The sequence below is a fragment of the Rattus norvegicus genome, chromosome 5, assembly GCF_036323735.1.
Source record: "Rattus norvegicus strain BN/NHsdMcwi chromosome 5, GRCr8, whole genome shotgun sequence".
NCBI classification, from domain to species: Eukaryota; Metazoa; Chordata; class Mammalia; order Rodentia; family Muridae; genus Rattus; species Rattus norvegicus.
In genome coordinates this window covers 30470160-30492128 of record NC_086023.1, presented here as the reverse complement: position 1 = coordinate 30492128, position 21969 = coordinate 30470160, and the positions used below count along the sequence as shown (strand labels likewise).

The 21969-nt window shown below is 41.0% G+C and overlaps 1 protein-coding gene across 6 annotated transcripts in view; it reads right to left on the bottom strand.

The window, feature by feature from the left end:
* Rbm12b (RNA binding motif protein 12B) overlaps nucleotides 1–21969 on the bottom strand; it is a 112673-nt gene that overhangs the window by 15300 nt on the left and 75404 nt on the right. For all 6 annotated transcript variants that reach the window (XM_039110939.2, XM_039110940.2, XM_063287576.1 and 3 more), the window contains one exon: nucleotides 18071–18219. The gene's annotated coding sequence lies outside the window, so the exon portion shown is untranslated. The remainder of the gene's footprint in view (nucleotides 1–18070; nucleotides 18220–21969) is intronic.

Sequence of the window (21969 nt, the reverse complement as noted above, 5' to 3'; positions counted from 1 at the left end):
CCCTAGCATTCCCCTACACTGGGGCATCGGCATCGAGCTTTCACAGGATCAAGGGCCTCTCCTCCCATTGATGCCTGGTAAGGCCATCCTCTGCTACATATGAGGCTGGAGCCCTGGGTCTCTTCCATGTGTTCTCTTTGGTTTGTGGTTTAGTTCCTATGAGCTCTGGTTGGTCGATATTGTTGTTTTTCCTATGGGGTTGCAAACCCCTTCAGCTACCTCAGTCCTTTCTCAAACTCCTCCATTGAGTACCCCAGTCAAATGGCTGGCTGCAAGCATCTGCTTCTGTATTGGTCAGGCTCTGGCAGAGCCTCTCAGGAGACAGTTGTCTTATCTGTCTGTCCTCCATATCCTCGCCACTATCACTGTTGCTGTTATTATTTAAGTTAAGAAGAAAAGTTTCCCAGATCATTGTATCAGAACAATTAGCACCAAATTCATAGTGTGGCTGACCAGAACTGGACTGGAGGAAGAGGAGTGCTCATGCTTTGTCAAGAAGACACCCTAGCTTAGTCAATTCACAAGAACAGCCACATCAGGGCAGTTGTCATATTTAATTAAGAGTTGCCACACGTATTACGCTCAGTATTATTATAGAGCACACACACACACACACACACACACACACACACACACACACACACACTACTGATTATCCAAGTCTAAACCATTCCATAGGCAGGACTCTGAACTGAGTAAACATAACAAGGTTTTTGTGTTTTTGTATACTGTGCAAAGATTAACCTTATGTTATTCAAATGCTGGTTTCTCTGCTTCTCTGCCCTCATATCTAAGCAGGTCTGTGCAAGCAATGCTTACCGCTTACTTTCTGCCTTGTCAATAAAACCTAATCAACCAAGGGCTGGGTGGAAGAGAGAATAGGGCAGGATTAATGCCAGCCAGGGGAGGGAGAGAGAGAGAAGAGTAAGGCAGGTCGAGTCATGAGAAGGGCAAGAGGAGACATCATAGGAAAACACATCTGAACCCCAGAGAGCCAGATCAATACTAAAATGCAAGTATCTTGGGGATTTGGGCTGAGAGGTAGCCAGATTAGCTTAGAGGATTAAAATAGAAAAAAAATGACTACTCAGGTATTGCAGTAAAGCTTGATTAAATAAATCTTGGTCTCTCTGTGTCATTACTAGGGAATTAGGCAGGATAAAGAAAAAGAGCCATTGCAGTAGTATTGTTATAGTAATCATGATGCCAGAGTGCAGACAGGGTGACTCAGCAAACTCCAAGTCGACTCTCCTTCTATGGGTGTGCATCCCCAAAAGTATGGCCATGCATTCAAAGCCAGGTCTGATAGCCCAGTAACAAACAGCGCTAAAGCTTGCTCCACCCCAGTGTGAGCACTGGCTTTCACACCCTGGACAACTCGGGCTCCTCTACATCTTGGAATGTGAGTCACACTCTTGCAAGTAACCGATTCTGTTCCTTCTCCCTCCTCCAAGAAAGACATCTGTTACAGTAACCAGTTCATAACGGGGGAGGGGGGAACTAGTTATTTAGTATACAAAATAATTAATTTGTTGATTGAGTTTTCCAACCTTACAATTAATTTTCTTGTGTGGCAGTAGAGAGCCAGTCAAAGAAAAAGGGAATATTGATCATGGTTTTTTTTTTTTTTTTAAATCGTATAGAAATGCCCTACTTTATTTTCTATTGCTGGGATAAACACCACAAACAAAAGCAACTTTGCGGAAGATAGGAATTATTTTAAATTACAGTTTATAGTTCATCAGGAAGGGGAATGGAGGCAGGAAATCCAGGCAGGAACCTGGAAACAAGAACGGAAGCAGCACCATGGAGAGGGCTGCTTGCTGTTCTGGTCTCACCGGCTTTCTCAGATTGCTTCCTGATACAACCCATGACCACTTGCCCAAGGGTGGCACAACTTAGAGTGCGTTTGCCCCTTCCAGCTCAATCATTAACCAAGAAAATACCCAACACTCATGCCCACAGGATAACGTAATCAGGGTAATTCATCGAATGAGGTTTCTCTCTACCCATATATTATAAACTTGTCAAAGTGACAAAACTTACCAGCCATAAAGTACACGGAATCTGTTAGAGGAGAAAGTAGGGAGTACAACTCAATGTAGAGTCACATGCAACAACTTCCTGAGAAGGACTCTGGTAGCACAAGAACCAAGACCAATTGATAAATGGAAATCTCATGAAACTAAAACGGTTCAGTAAAGCAAATGACACACTCCATCCAGTGAAGAAGCATATAGGACAGTAAAATAAATCTTTACCATGTATAATCTGACAGAGTATTAGTGTTTAGAATACACAAAGAACTAAAAAGAAACCTAAACACCAATTTAAGAAATTAAAACTAGGGCACGGAATCAAACAAAGTTCTCAAAAGGAGAAATACAATTTTTTTTTAATGTTCAAGTAATGGAAAAATCCAGATGGTACCAAGGTCTGGTTCATGTCTACTGGCTAGTTTTCATAGGCTGGGAAGTGCAATGCACAGTGCTCAAGGGAGAAAGTAATGAACAGTCTTAGCCAGCCACAAGGTACAATGGTGGCTTGCCTGGCTACAAGTGTCCTTTGGTACAACAATGGCACAAGTGATACAGAAGTAACTAAAGACTTTCTCACATGATTTATGGCCTTCTTCACAAGATGGAACTCATGCCCAATAGTGTTAACTGAGCCACAGACCTAGGAATGGGTAGCCCATAGGCACGTAGTAGTAGTAGTAGTAGTAGTAGTAGTAGTAGTAGTAGTAGTAGTAGTAGCAGCAGCAGCAGCAGCAGCAGTAGTAGGAGTAGGAGTAGGAGTAGTAACAGTAGTAGTAGTAGTATTAGTATTATGTTTAATGAACACAGTATCAAACAGTCCTCTAGATATTTTTCTTTACACTCATAAATTAATGAGTCTCTCAACCCTCTTCAGAGAAACTTTTGTTTTGCAATGGATGGTAATGAATAATACAGAAGCCCACTGGTCAAGACGCATGGAATAAAAGATTGCAGAATGCTTAACCCTAAATGGGACATCTGTATCACGAATCCCTCTTCCTAAGGCTCAAGGATCCTTGTGCAAAGTGGGGGCAAGAAGACTGTAAGAGCTAGAGGTAGTGGATGACTACAACGAAGCAGAGTTTTCTAGATGTGATAGTGGTGGACACTGGACTCACAGACCTCATTGCACACAGACCTACTCAGGTAAAATCCAGCCTTGGCTGGGGAAGGGCTTATGATGTCCCACCCCTAGCTGAGGAGCTGTTGGCAATATGTCCCTACTTTGGGAAGGGATGTCAAAGTTTCCTCCATGGCCATGACACCTGATAGACTGCCCATGCTGCAGCAGATGGTCCTACACCCAGACACGTCCTAGCAGCACCCAATGAACTTAGTGAGCTCTAAGAACTGTACGTGAAATTGGGAGGAAAAGGGGTTGACTATTGGAAGAGTTAAAGGAGAGAGAAGGAGAGGTATATTTGATATATCCCATTATATACATGTGCAAATTTTTTAAACAATTTATTATTTACTTTTTAAAAGGGAAAAAGTGAAGCAACAAAACATTCAAAAGCATGTAGAAATATTTCCTTGATTTTATTTTAACTCTCTTAAAGACAGAGGATTCTATTATACCATCACGAACACTCTCAGGTTTACAACAGTAAAATGGTATGTCTAGAGTTCATTGTTCTAATTGCTTGAGATGCTGTCTTAACTACCACTACACAATAATAATAGCAAGTAGAGCCCACCAGAATGCTTTCTAAAGAGGAACATAATAAATGTTTTCTATAAAAGCAGCCATAACTCACATAGATAGATCCATGTTTTCAAAAAATGGAGAGGCTGTGCACCAATAAAAATAAATTTTAAAAAATGGGCAGCAAGTGTTGCAATTCTATAGCCTACATCAATGTATGTTATTTTTCTATATAAACAATATATCCTAGAGTGAGTTTTATGTAAGGATATTAGAGATGTGTCAGTTTTAAAGAAATATATAGTAATCCTCTGCACCAGTACATCACGGTTTATTTAGCTCGTTCTATACTGATAGATATTTTGACTGTTTTCTCATTTTTTTTTCTGTTAGAACCACTACATTGAAGTATATTTACATAACTTTCTTTCACATTCATGAGTTTGCTTTAAATATTGCAAATTAAAACTTACAATTTAAATCTACATTCTCCAATAGCTCTCTAATTCCTCACCCCACTGCCAATGTCTGAGAAACATCTCTCCCAGACCCATATAGAGAGAGTAGTAAACGTGAGATCTAACTGTGTAATATTATGGTTCTGCAAGTGTGTGCTCCCTCGTCCTCTGATCATTTGCTATATTATATTTACCCACTAATTTATGATTTTAGTTGATTAAAACCTCCTGCCTTTAGTTACAGCCCCCCCAAGCGTTTTCTGCTAACAGCAAATTAAGAAGTAAAAATTCAAACATTTTTGTCAGCAAACCTTCTTCTCTTCCTCACTTAAGTCATACCTAAGAGTAATCAATTTTATTTCATTACTTTATTCAATCTGTAAAAGATATAGAACCATTTTAGATGAGCACATTACCTATGACCTAATTTTGAAGATATCATATCTCCTTATTGTTGCAAGTGTGTGTGTGTGTGTGTGTGTGTGTGTGTGTTTGTGTGTGTGTTAAAATGTCACCATATTGTTAAGTCCAAAGCTCCCCAATTCTGTGTAAGAACTATGTAAAAATTTAAACCCATAGCCTTGGGGTTATGCCAGAGTCATGTCTCATGGATTAAAGAAATTCTTCACTGGACATTAGCTCAGTAGCATCTGTCAAGGAACAATGCAAAACAAAGAGGCAGACTGCCAAGGGCCATACTAGCTCTTCAGTGTCCAATACACACACTTCAGTGTACCAGACCATATGGCAACCACTAACTCCAGGTAAATATTAGGTATCTGAAATTGGGAAAATGGAAACTATAATACTTAAAGACACGGCAGACTTTTAAGACATAAAAATATAATAGCTATTTAGAGCTAATGTTTTAGATATGCTCACTAAATAAAATTTGTTACAAAAATTCATTTCATTCTGTTCTTTTTAATATAGCTACTACATAATTTATAAATATAAACATAGTTCATGTTACAGTTTTGGCAAACAGAGCTACTGTAGGTAGTTCATAGCAAGAGACCTTATAATTTCATTATGTGGTCTAAAGGATTAACTGTGACCCTTAGAAACCATCATAGTAAATGTGACCATAAAGCTTGTGATAATCTGAATTAGAATGGCCTCCATATGCTCACATGTTTGAACACTTGATTCCCCAACTGGTGGAATTGTTTGGAAAGAATTAGAAGGTGTGGCCCTGTTGGAGGAGGTGTGTCACTGAAGGTGGGCTTTGAGGTTTCAAAAGACTCACATGATCCCCGGTATTTCCTCTCTGCCTCCTGTTTTGAGGTAAGATGTGAGGTGAAGAGGAAATTTCCGTTTGTGTCATGTGATACAGACTCGCATGGTGTTTTGCTGAAGCAAGACCTATGAAAGGACATGTGATGTTGAGAGAGAGTATAAATGAGACTCCATGGACAGTGACTGGGGGGTCGCATAGCTAGCCTTGCAATGCGTTGTTGGTCTTGAGTCTTTGCTGATCTTCACTTCGTTGAGAAAAGCATAACAGAGAACGTCTCCCGGCACCCCAGCTGGTTCTGGTTGCTCCTGATGACTCATGCTGATTCGGCAGAAGCGAGCAGTTTCTGCTGAATCGAGCCACCACTGCTGATTCATGTTTAGTATCCTGACACTACTGAACTAGGCTGCTGGTATCCTGGCAACAGAAGTGGACTTTCCCTAAAGAACGACTTCTAAACAGGTCTACGTCCTCCTGACCTATTTACCATCTCTTCTCCCCGACTTTTGGACAGTAGGCTAAAGAGGGAGTGAAAGCATTTGAGAAGCCTTGATAAAGCAGGTTTTGAAAACATCTAAGCCTACTTGTGAACTCTGCTCTCCATGCCATCATGGACTCTGACCCTCTGAAACTGTAAGCCGAACTCAATGCTTTCTTTACGAGTTGCCTTTGTCGTTGTGTTTTATCACGGCGAAAGGAAAGTTAACCAACATTGGCATTCCTAAAAGTTCTCAGGAAATTGTGGGAATGCTAGGAGGAAAGAGCATCATTCACTTTGTAAATATGGATTCAGGATCAATTACTCTCAGGAAAGTGCTCGCCATGTATATGATGCATAGCAAAGTTGAACACAACGATCCAACAAGAGAAAAAGTGTCCCAAGGCCCAGCACGAGAGTCAGAGACCCATTCATTCTTAGAGTAAGGAGTCACACAAAACTACTGAAGTGTATGGTGTGGGTAAGGGAGAGATGCCCTCCTCCGACCTCAGACCTCACCACCTGTGCCAGGCAAGAGAGCTTGCCCCACTGTTGCCAACTGCAGCACTTGGGAGAGTAGGCCCTGCACCTTGTCTAAACAGAATAGGAGAGCTGACCCTGGTAGTGTGGCTGTGGGTGAGCCTGCCCTCGGGGCCTGAGAGCTGAAGGGCTGTACCTGCCCCTTGCTGGCTTCGGCATTGGGTAAGGTAGCCCAGACAGTACAGGAGAGCTCATGTTGCTGGTTTCAGTGTAGGAGAGCTGACAAACTGACCAACTCAGTTACCACCCAGGTCAAGATCCAAGGCTTTGAGTTGGCCCACCCAAACATCTACCATGTCTAGGAACTACTGGAGTTCGCGAAGTGGCCAGTCTTACAGAGACAAGGCTGTAGGATCTGCATGACACAGGGCAACAACAGGATCTCCTAGAGGAATCTGGGTGAGGATACAGCAGAGTAAAAGCCAGAAGCCTAGGACCAGACCAATAGCTCATTGCAATGAACATTTGCAAGTAAAGGTGTGTGGACAAAAGGTTATACTGAGGGACACACTGTAACACACTACAGTTCCCATGATGGGATGTTTTGTTTTATTTTATTTTTCTCTCCTCTTTTGTTTGGTTGAGGAGTTTCATGGGCAGAGGGTGAGGATAGAGAGATGAGTAGGATGGGGTTGCATAATATGGAATTCACAAAAAAAAATCAATAAAAAGTTGAAAAAACATTCTAAGTAGAAAAACTATACTGGTACAGGCTGATGACGGTCTTGTGCTTGCTTTTTCAGGCTCTGTGAGTTCCCATGTGCCTTTCTTAGTTAACTGATGGGGTCTTGTTCTCCTAGTGTCCTCCTCCATCCCTCTGGCTTTTATAGTCTCTGCAGGAATCCCTGGATTCTAAGGGGAGGTAAGGGGAGGGATAATTTTATGATTATAAGACAATATGTTATAGGATTCAAACACCATTCGGCATGTATAAGTATGTTCTTGGGTAACATAGCCCTAGGTACAGCTTTCCTAATGCAAATTACTCCATACTTTAATTGGTTCATTGTTCATGCCACTCAACATATGTCACTGCTGTTTTCTGTTTACATCGTTTCTCCCTCCCCAGTGTTCAGAGTCTCCTCCTAATCAATCATTTATTTTCTTTATCTTTCAGCTCAGTGCACATGCCTACCATGGTCGTAAAAGACGTTGCATGTGACTGTTAGCACCACCAGTATTAGTGAGGTCACAGCATATGGCTCCAGGCATGACATCCTGAAAGTGACAGAGCGTCAGTGTGTATATATTGACCATCTATCATGAGAAAGCATTAAACAAGAACAAAATGATCAACGGTGTACTGAAAATTGGAATGGGTGGAGAAGGTAGAAACTGTATTAAAAAATATTAAAGACATAAAGAAATGTAAAAGGAAAGAAAAATTTGAAAGTATTGCACAGTAACATGAGCTAAGTTGACAACAAAACTGTACTGGTTAGCTTCTGCCAACTTGACACAAACTAGAATCACTTAGGAAGTGAGAACCTTACTTGAGGATGGCCTCCACCAGGTTGACCTGGGGGCATGTCTATGGGGGCATTGTATTAATTATTGATTGATGCACAAGGGCTCATCCCAGCAGGGCCACTTATGGGCTGTATAAGAAAGCAAGCTGAGAAGCCCAGGGAGAACAAGCCAGTAAGTAGTTATCCTCCAAGGCCCTGCCTTTGCTCCTGCTTGAGTTCTTGCCCTGACTTCCCTCCGTAATAGACTGATCATCTTGTGCAAGCCAAATGAACCTTTTCTTCTCCATGTTGCTTTTGGTCAGTGTTTCATCACGGCAACAGAAAATCAAACTTAGACCATAATTAATGCAATAAATTTCCTGTGGATTCGATAACTTGTTAGGGAAGAACAAATGTTATCAGTGACATTATTAGGTAAGCAGGCCACATTGGAATATGAGTGGCAGATGAAGTATTTTATTAATTAAATTTATGAAATATTAATATCACCATTAATATGGTATTAGAGGATTTTACTATTATTAAATATACACCAAAATATTTAAGAGGAAAGGGCTTAATACATGTAGCTATAGAGGTTAAGTAAAATGTTGAGCTGAGTGTGGTGGTGCCCCATAGAATTCTAGCTCTTGGGACACTAAGGCAAGCTTGGGCTTCATAGATAAATCCTATGTCAAAAAATTACAGAGAGAGAATCATATATACACAAAAAGAGTAAACAAAGAAGCTAATGAAGATGCTGTAAGACATGGATTCAGTTTGGGTGTCTGTGTGAGCAATGTAATCATAAACAGTGCCAGGAATTTACACAGAACCTGTTGCTGGCTCTTTTCTAGACCTCTTGGGTTGCCAGAGATGTGGTTCCCATTTTCACTTCAGATGCAGTGTTAAGCAGTCAGGGGAAGACAGAAAAAAGGAGCAAAAGACTTGTAACAAGACACAGAAAAATCGTGACTATAATTAGTCCCCTGCTGAAGCAGCTCCAATGGAGATTTTGTGGTCATCGAGTAACTACAATTTTTAAATCACAAAATTTCATAGATCAACATAGCAAATAATGTTAAAATAAAACATGAAACATTAACTCTATACCTTTCTTTACATCTGCTTTCGTGTAGCCTATAGGAAATTATTTGTTGAATCCATCACTTTGCATATTAAAAATGGAACTCTGGTGGTCAAGTGAAATAAAATGTTAGCAATGGAAGAAGCTGAATTCAGAGTCACATACATAATTTGAAATAGTTTTATATTTTGCTTTTTGATAGATTTGAAGCTACTTACTTCAAAAAAAATACTCCAATACTATGTATCCTGACAAATGGTATAATTTAAAGAAGGATTGACTTCACTACTTTTTAAAGATTTTTTGAAACATTTTTTCCATGCCCACTTATTACATAGCCCAGGCTACCCTCAAATTTTTCATCCTCTTAATCCTGTCAGACGCATGCAGCAACAAGTATACAAAAACCATACAGAGCCTTTGAAGAAATTCAGATTTAAATAGAGGGAGAGCAAGCCATAGTTAGCTTCAGCTGTCAGCTATACACAAACATAGGGAACCTTAAATGAAGAAATGCCTGATCAGAAATGACCTGTGCCCATATCTATGAGACACTTTCTTAACTGCTAATTCAGTTAGGAGGGTCCAGGTCACTGTGAGCTGTACCATCCCTAGGCAGGTGGGACTGATATGTTAAGAAAGCTACCTGAACAAACCAGAGAGAGGAAGCCAGTAGGAAGCATTCCTCTATGCTTTCTGCTTCAAGTTCCTGCCTTGGCTTCTCTGTAATGAAGGAATGTAACCTATAACTATAAGCAAAAATAAACCCTTTCCTCCCCAAGTGGCCTTTGGTCATGGTGTTTATCAATGCAACAGAGAAGCAAAAGAATCAAACAGTATAAAATAAATAAACAGTATTTTAAAGAATGAATAATATTAATGATAGAAAAGCATCAGAAAAACTAATATTTTTCTCACACAAAGGGAACACAAACCCTTTTCTAAGAACAATTTAGCACTATCAAGCTATACTTTAAAACTGTTAGCTTCACAATTTAATGTCCCAGCAGGAACATATGATTATGAACACTCTTAACAGATCTATGTAGGTATAGAGACAAGAAACAAGTTTGTTGTGGATTAGTACCCCTAGGTTAATAGGGAAGACACATGTGCAGATATTGAAAGGCAAGAGTATGAAATAAATCATCAGTGAAATTCAGAAGTAAGACTTTCCCGAGACTCGCTCATGTAAAGAACCAGGTAACAAATAAAGAGTTTTAAGTTGATGTCATTATGCAGGTGAAGGCAGATACAAGTTAGAACAAGGCATGTCATTGGACAAGAAGGAAGGATGGGTGGGAGAAAAGTTTTAGAGAAGCAGGGGAGGCCGGAGCGAGGAGGAGGCAGCCGAGAGAACATGGAGGCGGGTTTTCCTCTCTGCACATATTATAGGTTGTTATGACTGTTCTTAAGGGATGGATGTGTGCAGGATTTTGTGTTGTCTATCTTATCTAGGTAGGTGGTTTATAACCTTATCAATTGGTTGTAAGTTTATTGTGTGGATATACTGTGGACTGAGAACTTAACATGTAAATCTGATTGTTGGGTTACAGTCTGTTGCGTCTTGATTTTACTGGGTGGCTGGAACTAGAGAGTGCACGGTTAGCAGAGAGCGGGAGAGATACTAATCTGAGAGGAATTAGCACGAGCTGCAATGGCCCCTTGGAGCTGGAACTAGCAACTGCCAGGGCATGCATGGGAACTGATTCTGCCACTTATTTATTTTTACCGCAACAAAGACTTCTCTCATATCATTGAAGGGAGCAATGAAGAAAAGAATCTGAACCAGAAAAGGCAGTCCTTTGAAAGAGTCAATCAACCATGACTACATGTGCAAGCTCTTCCAAATGATGCTCTTCCAAATGATTTCAGGAGCTATATTTGGAGTCACAGGCTTCATTCAGGAGCAATAACAATAGCCCAATTTCCATGTCGTAGTCAGTAATGTCCCCATGAACATATTTTACCTGGACTGAAAGGGAGAGACCAAAGGAATAAAGGCATGTCTTGTGAGACTCCAGATCACGGCCTAGTTGTTTTCATCTTAGGGTAAGAACAACTATCACTCATAGAAGACATATGTTGAATGTATCAACATTCCCTCCTACGACATTGGAAGTCATCAGACCTTCACCTGAGAACCAAGCACTTAAACACACATACCCAGCTCCATGTAACCTTGCCCAACTGTGACTGTTTGGGGACTGTGCTAGAGTGTATAACAGGTACAAGGCTGATGGGTTGGGGTCTCGAATGAAGCAGTTCCCATGAGTAGCCACCCATGCTGGAGTGGGCTATGCGGGGAGATGCAGCTGTTTTCGAGTCACCCATGTTCATTTAAGTAGGCTATCACTGTATTAGTAGTGGTTCTCTGGAGTAGCAGACCTGATAACAGATTTATTACAAGCTGTGGTCCAGCTAATCCAACAATGCCTATGTATAGAAGGCCCAAGAACCCAGTAATTGTCAGCGAGGGGTGCTGAGGGTACCTGGAAGAGAATGGAGGACAAGAGACACAAAGAAGGACGCCAAGACAAGAGTCTGATCAAGGTGACAATTTTATTTTTCCCCAAGGCTGAATTTATACCATAACAGGGGTAACAGAGGGAGGGGGGAAGTATGAAACATTTACGCAGGCCAAGGACACAGTTTTCGTGTGGTCAGGGAATCAGCTGATGTTGACAGGATGTTAGAAAGATCACAGGTTTGTCATATCTATTGGTCAGCAGGATGTTGGTTTTTCAGAAAGGTTACAGGTCATCACATTGGGCATCTTGACATCAGATGTATTTCTCAGCAAGGTCAGAACTGTATCATATCATTATTCATCTTGACCACCAGATTTGTATTAGTCTTCTGCAGCTGGCTGGGGATTTTCCATGAACCCAGTCATACTTAACTAACCATAATAATAACATCAATAATGGAGGGTTTCAAGGGCATCGCTCCCAACAATTGTTCCTAGACTGGCTATCTTAGCTGGTCTTCAGTGTACGCCAGAATCCAGAAGAAGCAGAAATCTTTATAATTGTTATAAAGTTGAAGCTATAATTTCTTACATTGGTATAAAATTTATTATGATACAGATTTAAGATTTTCATTGGTATGAATTTCTTCTATTGAGACAAAAATTTAAGAATACAAAGCTTAGACCCAGTCCTTCTATAACTGCCATTACAATCTGCTTTTGGATAGATGATTAAGCATACAGTAAAAGCCAGATAGCAACCTCATAGTTCTGAGTTAATTGAAAGGGTGTTTTTGAGATATTTCAACTAGTAATAGCTAAAAGTAGTCAAGACATAACAGGTCAGGTATACATTAGATAGTCTTCGAAGGTGTCAGAAGTCCACAGTATGCAACATTTATGGCCATTTCTCTATTAAGAAGCATTTGACTAGAGACGTGTCTGCTCCTGACAGCATCCCTTTTTTGGATTCAAAGAAGAAAATGAGCCATCTTTACCTCCAGGTAAGGCTGTACATTGAGGCAAGGTAGCCACCAGGCGAGAATTGCCTATCTCATCTGCAGACAGTGCTGTCCAAGAAAGGACACTTTATACAGAATAACTGACTGTTGACCTTGCTGGGAAACGGTGATCATTCCTTAAAATTTTTTTCTGCTTCACAAAGGTCTGCTTTTGGCCAAATTGCCAAAGACAGATGCTCCAAGGTTTTGACGAAATAGGGGACTGTGTAGGTACACAGCTGTCTCTACAATTTGTTTCCGTTTTGGAAGCCATGTCAGTGCTTCCTATAGTTTTCAGGTAATATTTGAGTTGCTCTTGGATTTCTGGTGGGGTTGAAGACTGACCACAGTCTCTTAGCCAACCCAATCTATTTAACATTAAGAAAATATATATATTTGAGAAGATGGTTTTCAGGTAGTATACAAGCTAAACCAAGACATAAGATACAGAATTATAAGCCTTTTAAGTTAAGATAGAGGACAAAGTGCCTTATTTAATTGACAAAAATTGATAAACTGGGTAAACAGTAATAGTTGTTCTCAATTTATATCTGAGAAAAAAGAGCCTTTTAATTGGACAAAGAGGGGGAACTGTTGTGGATTTTTGTTTGTATTTTCTGCTCCCTCAAGAGGGGTGCCCCAACAGGGAGTAGATCAGCGACTCAGGTGAGGTCAGGTGAAATCTTAATTGGTCAGATAAGGCAGCTTGTGATTAGGCAGTGGAAGGAAAAGGCAGAGCTGAAAGTTTTAGAGAGGAGAAAGAGGAAAGAGAGGTAGAGACAGAGGGCGGGGAAAAGAAATGGAGGGAGAAAGAGATGAGGATGAACCAAACCACGTGACAAAGCCAGGGATTTCATAAATGGGCAATAAGCAGTGTAGAGTACATTTGCTCAGTCTAGGTGTGCAGCTCGTATTCATATCAATTGAGTTTTGTGTTCTTTGCGCTGGCATTTTGGGGTTGGAGATTTTCCGTTATAAATTTGACTGGTACATTATAGTCTCTAGTGTTTTCATTTTACAGGCTAAGGGAATCTGAATGAGCACTAGCTGGCTTTCTGCAGGCTAGCTACAGGGGGTGGATGGCCTGGGAAAGACTGCTTCAGTCAGCTCAGCAAACTAGATTTGGAGTGGGTTTTTGACCTGAGCAGTTTGGCAGCAGGCCAGCCACTTGGGGCTGGTCATGGGGGTGGGTAAGGCTGCTGAGGGCAATGCATAGCAGGATTTAACATGGGTTTCATTTTTTAAAAAAACTACATACTACACTATAATGCCAGTGAAGAAATACACTTGTTGGTGAGGTGAAAGCAAGCAGGAAAAGACCAATGCTTTCATCTTCCATGTTCTTATGAGGGCTTCCAGCAGAAAGTGTACCCAGGTTAGGTTTGTCTTCCTACCTGAAAAGACATGGATTAACGATATGACCCCCTAACTCAAAGATACAGATTATAAGTGAATCTTCCCATTTCGATTTTAGTAAAAATCCCTCACAGGTGCGCCTTAGAACCCTCTGGCAAGGGATCTCACCCAAAGACCTACAACTGGGCAATGCAGCTGGAATGCAGATACACCAACCCCCTTTAATTTCTCTGGCTATAATATATAGACACACCATTATCATACAACTTTAATGTAAATTAGTTTGTAGAAGGAAGCAGCTATGTTTGAAAGTGACACGTAACTGAGGGTCACACAAACTGACAAATCATAGAAGGTGTGACAGAATGAGTCAGATATAGGATACATCGAACTCTCATGAGAACAGCACAGGAAGGAGAGACTATTGAAGAGCAGGGCATGAAGAGAGTCAGTCAGTTAAGAGTAAGTGCCATGCGGTGGAGTTGAGTTTGTTTATGAGTTCATGCAGTTCAGTGCAGGTCAGCAGAGGCAGCCGAGTGCAAATCAAGTTGAACAGCTGAGTTGAACCAGCCAGCCATAGTTCAAAAAGAGCTAGACAGTGTGAGTTTATTCAGCAGTAAGCCTCCAAGACAACAATTATATCTGGCAAATAAAAGTTACTTTTATATGCACCCCTCCTCTTGGGGGCTTTGGTTAATTCCAGATGTAGTCAAGCTGACAACCAAAAATAACCATCATACCCACCTCTGCTCCTGTAAGTGAGAACAGTAAACTAATTGGTTCATCAAGTTTAACTTGGATAGAACCATTTCTTTGATCTGCCATTGGGACTCCATCTAGTGAAGAGATATTTGATCCTATCATCTCAAGAAAAACAATGAAACACTTAGGTGATCTCTAAGAATTCCCGGTGTTCCCAGAAAAGAACTCCAAGTAAATTTTAAGAAAAACAACTATACAACAGAAATTCCATGGGAAATAAGGCCTACCAAGGGCTCCACAAATTGGGGAGAGTAACAATGAAAGTTAGTCTCCATGTCATAGCCATGTGCCCTCTCCTTATTAATAGGACCCCAATTTATCCAGATTAGTAAAATTCTCTATTAGATCAGATATTATAGCTTTCTTTGAAGCTTGGTGTAGATGCAGAGTCAATATTTAACTGATGACATGTAAGCCAGTTGTTTGGTGAGACATTTTTAAAGTCTGTAAAGTGGCATAAACCTTTCTAGTAAAGCTTTAAACAAAAACTGTCTTTATTACTTTCTGTGAATTGCATACAGGTCTGCAATGTACTTTCACCAGCCTCTGATCATACTCAATCCATCCTAACTCCTTCCAGATAGATCCACTCCACAACCTCTCCCAACATAGTGTATTTTAGGAACATTTTCCATTTTTCTAAAAATTGCCAGAAATAAAAAATCTGAATGTAGTGCCTGAATTGAAATTCTATTACAACATCAACAAGATGTTTGCTTTCTGTAAAGCCTTGTGGAGCCTCTACAAATCACTGTACAATCCACCTCTGGGTACCTTTTATGTGATACAGAAATAAATGAATGACTGTTCCTTTTACACCTAGCAAAGTCATCATTCCTAGAGCCAACTGTGCAATAGTGAGGAACAGGGTCAAGAACAATTTTAAATTCTGATGTTCTGATTAGTAAGGTACATGAAGCTGCAACAATATACTTTAAAGTTACCAGAAAAAGAAGGAAGAATAGAAAGAAAGGGAGGATGAATAATTCAATAAATTAATTTGCACAAATACTTCACAGTATATATAAAAATACATCCAAACTAGGACCTACAATTGAAAACTCCTGTCCTATAAAAGTTATTAAAAACAAGATTAAAAGACAAACTGTGGATGTGCCAGAGAAAGCCAAGTAAAAGCTTGAGTAAATGGATATGCTGAATAAACAAATTCAATCAGTACCTAATGTATACATGTATCAAAACATCACCCTGTACCCATAAATCTGTACAAAAAGATATCAGTCAAAAAAAGTTAGGGTGAGGGTTAGGGGTGGAGCTCCATGTGAAGTGCCTGCCTAGCATAGTTGAGGCTCCAGGTTCAGTCACCAATACCACATGGTGGTGCCACACCTGTGACCAGAAGGTTCAGAAGTTCAAGCTCATCCTTGGCTTTATAGATTAAGTTCAAGCTTCCTAGCTTGAGTCCAACATGAGCTGGAGAGACACTGTCAAAAAACAAATGGGTGAAGGGAGGGAAAGAAAGGAAACACATTAGTTACTCCCAAACCTATATTGGACTGAACGCCTCACTAGGAACTTACAGGGTTTCTTGGTTTTGGTTTGGTTTAGTTATTAACTTTAAATTGGAATCTCAGATTCTTTGTAGAACTGAGAGACTCTACAAATCGAGCCTGTCCTAACATGCATTCGCCTAAGGCCACCTTCACTCATTTTAGAAATTTCCAAACAACTTTTCCTTTGTTTCAAGTAATGTAATCCATTCAGAGCTTTGCCAATACAATTAATACAGTTTGGCACAGGCACAACAATAAACAAACAGGCCAATGTAAAGAATGCCTAAAAACAGGCCAACCTATGTCTATAAACTTGGCAGATGACAGAAATAGTAATGAAAGTCAGTTGGGGGGATGAATTATTCAATAAATTAATTTGGCATAAATGGTTAGCCACAGTCTTAAAAGATAAAATTACATCCTTATCTCACAATGAACATAAAATACGTTCAAACTAGGCCCTACAGTTGGAAACTCCTGTCCTACAAAAGTTACTGCCAACAACATGAAAAGATAAACTATGTGGATACGCTGGAGAAAATCAAGTACAATGTGGTACAGCTCATCATGTACTAGGAAAAATATGAGTAACCAGTCTCGTATAAAGACTACAACCACTATGGTTTAATCTACATTGCACTAGGTGTAACATGTGATGTTGTGATAAAGGTGCAAATTATAAAAGGTTTGCAAGTGATGGTTATTAGGTTACAATGCAAACTACTACTATATATTATACATACATATACAAGGCAGAAATGTAAAGAAGACATGTAAAAGAAACGTGCCACTTTTAAGACAGGTCAATCATTGTGATTGTGAGAAGTGGTGGTCAGAGTAGCGCATTTATCTGCAATGAGAGGGAGAGGAGTTTGTCTTATCTAGAACTTTTGATTATTAAAAATATAAGAGATGGCTGGGAAGATGGGCCAGTGGATAAAGCACTTACTGTGCAGTGCGAGGAGTGGAGTTTGGATTCCCAGAACTTGAACAAAGCTGGGTTGTGGACTCCTAGCACTCCCACAGTGAGGTAGGAGGTAAAGACAGGAAAATCCCTCTCAAGCTTGTGGGGAGGCTGGCCTGGATACACGGCAGCTAACAAGGAAGAGACTCTGTCCCAAAGTAGAAGGTGAGGACCAACACCTGAGGTTGTAGTGCCAGGGAAATGTTAAGGAACCCCCCAAAGGCCAGACAAGAGCCCATCTGATGCAATCACATCAGGGCTTATATTGGAGCTATCTGAGCCCCTCAGCCCACCACAGACACGCAGGATGACTTTGGTGCAGAGAAGCCCCAAACATCTATCGGGGTAAGGTTTTATAAAAAGACAACAAGCGGGGGATGTGGAGGGTAGGAATGAATGTTTCTTACCTGACAAGCATCTAACTGGAGAGCTACTATGGATGGCTTTAGCATAATTGGCTGGTGCTGGGCATCGAACCATAAATTTAACTTCTGCTTTCCTATGCATTGGTGTGGTTAGGCAGGGGTCAGGCTTGTTGGGGATTAACCCGGAAATGCTAGATTTGTTGGGGGAGATTAACCCGGAGACATAGGTCTTGTTTGGGTTAGCCTAGAAACTAGAGCTAGGCTTGGGTTTTGATGGGGTGGGGGTGGGGAGGGGTAACTTGGAAACTAACTCTAGGTACCTGCCTGTTAGTTTACCTAAGTTCAAGTTCTCTAAAAGATTTGGTCTCTCAAGGTTTTCCTGTGACCTTCACTCATACACGGTAACACTTCTTGTACGAACACACACACATTCTGTTTTTCCAAGGTTACCTCTCTGCCTCTCTGTTCATTGTGTGTGCACATCTGGGGCAGGGTTGGAAGGATACTTTACTTACGTACGTGGGAGAAGAAGGAAAAGGGAAGGAAGGGAGGGAAGGGAGAAAGTCCTTACAGTAGCATTTTATAGCGTTTTTTAAATGCCCTTCAGTCCTGATGGGAATTCTAATAACAGGTATCCATTGTCAGTGTGTGACATGGCAGTTTGCTTCTAAAACCCAAAGGGCTTTGTTTTATGTCATTTACTTACCTCTCATTGGGAATTGCCTTACTTAATGTGTGTTTTCTGTTCAAGGGTATATCCGGGACTTCACATGCTTGTCATATCTCAAGTTTCATTTAGATCCCCTGGACCACAGAGTCGTTCCAATTCTCCTCGGTTCTTGATGACCTCAAAAGCTGTTGACAAGAACTACTCAGTAGTGCTGTGAAGTAACCCTGCACTGGTGTTTATGTACTATTTTCTCATGCCTCTGGTGGGGTTATCAGCTTGGAGGTCAAAAATCACAGTTGTATAATATACCTTTTCCACTGTGTGGCATTATCATCATCATCATCATCATTTAATGTGTATGAGCGTTTTGCCTACATATATGTCTATGCACCATATGTGTACCTGGTGCTCATGAAAGAGAGAAGAAGGCATCATTTACCCTGGAATGCACTTACAGTTGTGAGCAACCATGTGGAGGCTGGGACCTAAGCCTGCATCCCACAGAAGAGCAGCCAGTGCTCTTAACTGCTTAGCCATCTCTCCTGTCTCATTTTCATTGTGTTCTAAAGTGTTTCTGGGTGTTACACACTAATAGAACCTGCTTTCGCTGTCAGCAATGACAATGGATACCTGTTGAGGCAGTTTGTCATGTTTCTCTACTATACAGTTCCACATTCCACACCATCTTTATCTGTCCATGAGGAAGGGGCAGGGCTACTCCGCCTACTTGAAGACAGTGTCTGTATAGGTCAGTCACATGGAGTCCTTACACATGGGAAGTCTCTATCATCTCCATTTATTTCAATACTTGCTTATTCTTATTCCTTTACCTTCTTATGGACTCAGAGATATTCATCTTTCACTTTGGGTTAGAATGCATAACTAGTTCCAGTCTGAACCAGTGCCCTAACAGACCTTGGGTGCTGGCTCCGAACCTACTCCCACAACACCCAGAGGAAGCCCGACTCTCAGGTGCTCTGATATACCCAGAATCACAGGAGAGGCCACAACATCTGCCCCAACACCTACGGAAGGACACAGAGTAACTGGTTCCCCCCAGGATCCAGGGATGCAGGAACCCTACCCATTGTCCTGAGCAGACCTAGGGTGCTGGCTCCAAACCAAGTACCAAAACAACTAGAGGAAGTTGGACTCCCAAGATCAGAGTGCTCTGAAACACCCAGGATCACAGGATCTCAGGGAAGCTCGACTCCCAGGAGATACAACCAGAATCTCAGGATCACAGGATTCCAGAATCAAAGAATCACAGAGACAGCTGGACTCTGAGGAGTTCTGACACAATGAGCATCAAAGGAAGGACAGGCTGCAGTCAGAGACAGCAAGGGCAGGTAACAGTAGAGATAACTAGATGGTGAGAGACAAGCACAAGAACATGAGCAAGAGAAATCAAGGTTATTTAGTATCATCAGAAACCAGTTCTCCCACTACAGCAAGACCTGGATATCCCATCACACCAGAAAAGCAAGATTTGGACTTAAAACCACATCTCATGATGATGATAGAGGACTTTAGGAAGGACATAAATAACTCCCTTAAAGAAATACAGGAGAGCACAGGTAACCATGTAGAAGCCCTGAAAAGAGGAAACACACACACACACACACACACACACACACACACACACACACACAGAAATTCCTTAAATAATTACAGGAAAACACAAAAAAAAACGGTGAAGGGATTAAATAAAACCATCTAGGATCTAAAAATGAAATATAAATAACAAAGAAATCACACAGGGAGACAACTCTGGAGATAGAAAACTTAGGAAAGAGATCAGGAGTCATAGAAGTAAGTATCACCAACGGAATGTAAGAGATAGAAGAGAGAATTACAGGGGCAGAAGAAGATACCATAGAAAACATTGACACAACCATCAAAGAAAATGTAAAACACAAAAAGCTCCTAAATTAAAACATCCAGTAAATCCAGGACACAATGAGAAGATCAAATCTAAGGATAATAGGTATAGAAGAGAACAAAGATTCCCAACATAAAGGTCCGGTAAATATATTCAACAAAATTATATAAGAAAACTTCCATAGCCTAAAAAAGAGATGCTCAGGAACATATAAGAAGCCTACAGAATTCCAAATAGATTGAACCAGAAAAGAAATTCCTCCAGACTGCTCCCAAACCCCGTGGGAGAGAGACCTCACCGCCTGGTCAGGTGGGCACTCCTGAGACTGCAGAGAGGAAGAGACCACCAACACTGCCCACCCCTGCCCACATCCCTGGCCCAAGAGGAAACTGTATAAGGCCTCTGGGTTCCCTTGGATAAGGGCACAGGAGCAGGAAATCCGCTGCGTCTGAGACATTGCCGGAACCTGAAGAGACCGACTGGATAAACAGTTCTCTGCACCCAAATCCCGTGGGAGGGAGAGCTAAACCTTCAGAGAGGCAGACACGCCTGGGAAACCAGAAGAGTCTACTCTCGGCCCACATCTCTGACTCCAGAGGAAAACACCAAAGGCCATCTGGAACCCTGGTGCACTGAAGCTCCCAGAAAGGGCGGCACAGATCTTCCTGGTTGCTGCCGCCATGGAGAGCTCATAAGCAACACACCACGAGCAAACTTGAGCCTTCGGACCACAGGTAAGACAAACCTTACAGCTCCAAGCGACCTGCCTGGTGAACTCAAGACACAGGCCCACAGGAACAGCTGAAGACCTGTAAATAGGAAAAACTACACACTCGAAAGCAGAACACTCTGTCCCCATAACTGGTTGAAAGAAAACAGGAAAACAGGTCTACAGCACTCCTGACACACAGGCTTATAGGACAGTCTAGCCACTGTCAGAAAGAGCAGAACAAAGTAACACTAGAGATAATCTGATGGCGAGAGGCAAGCGCAGGAACCCAAGCAACAAAAACCAAGACTACATGGCATCATCAGAGCCCAATTCTCCCACCAAAGCAGACACAGAATATCCAAACACACCAGAAAAGCAAGATCTGGTTTCAAAAGCATATTTGATCATGATGCTGGAGGACTTCAAGAAAGACATGAAGAACTCCCTTAGAGAAACACAGGAAAATATAAATAAACAAGTAGGAGCCTATAGAGAGGAATCACAAAAATCCCTGAAAGAATTACAGGAAAACATAAATAAACAAGTAGAAGCCTATAGAGAGGAATCACAAAAATCCCTGAAAGAATTCCAGGAAAACACAATCAAACAATTGAAGGAATTAAAAATGGAAATAGAAGCAATCAAGAAAGAACACAGGGAAACAACCCTGGATATAGAAAACCAAAGGAAAAGACAAGGAGCCGGAGATACAAGCATCACCAACAGAATACAAGAGATAGAAGAGAGAATCTCAGGAGCAGAAGATTCCATAGAAATCATTGACTCAACTGTCAAAGATAATGTAAAGCAGAAAAAGCTACTGGTCCAAAACATACAGGAAATCTAGGACTCAATGAGATCAAACCTAAGGATAATAGGTATAGAAGAGAGTGAAGACTCCCAGCTCAAAGGACCAGTAAATATCTTCAACAAAATCATAGAAGAAAACTTCCCTAACCTAAAAAAAGAGATACCCATAGGCATACAAGAAGCCTACAGAACTCCAAATAGATTGGACCAGAAAAGAAACACCTCCCATCACATAATAGTCAAAACACCAAATGCACAAAAAAAAGAAATAATATTAAAAGCAGTAAGGGGAAAAGGTCAAGTAACATATAAAGGCAGACCTATCAGAATCACACGAGACTTTTCGCCAGAGACTATGAAAGCCAGAAAATCCTGGACAGATGTCATACAGACCCTAAGGGAACACAAATGCCAGCCCAGGTTACTGTATCCTGCAAAACTCTCAATTAACATAGATGGAGAAACCAAGATATTCCATGACAAAACCAAATTTACACAATATCTTTCTACAAATCCAGCACTACAAAGGAT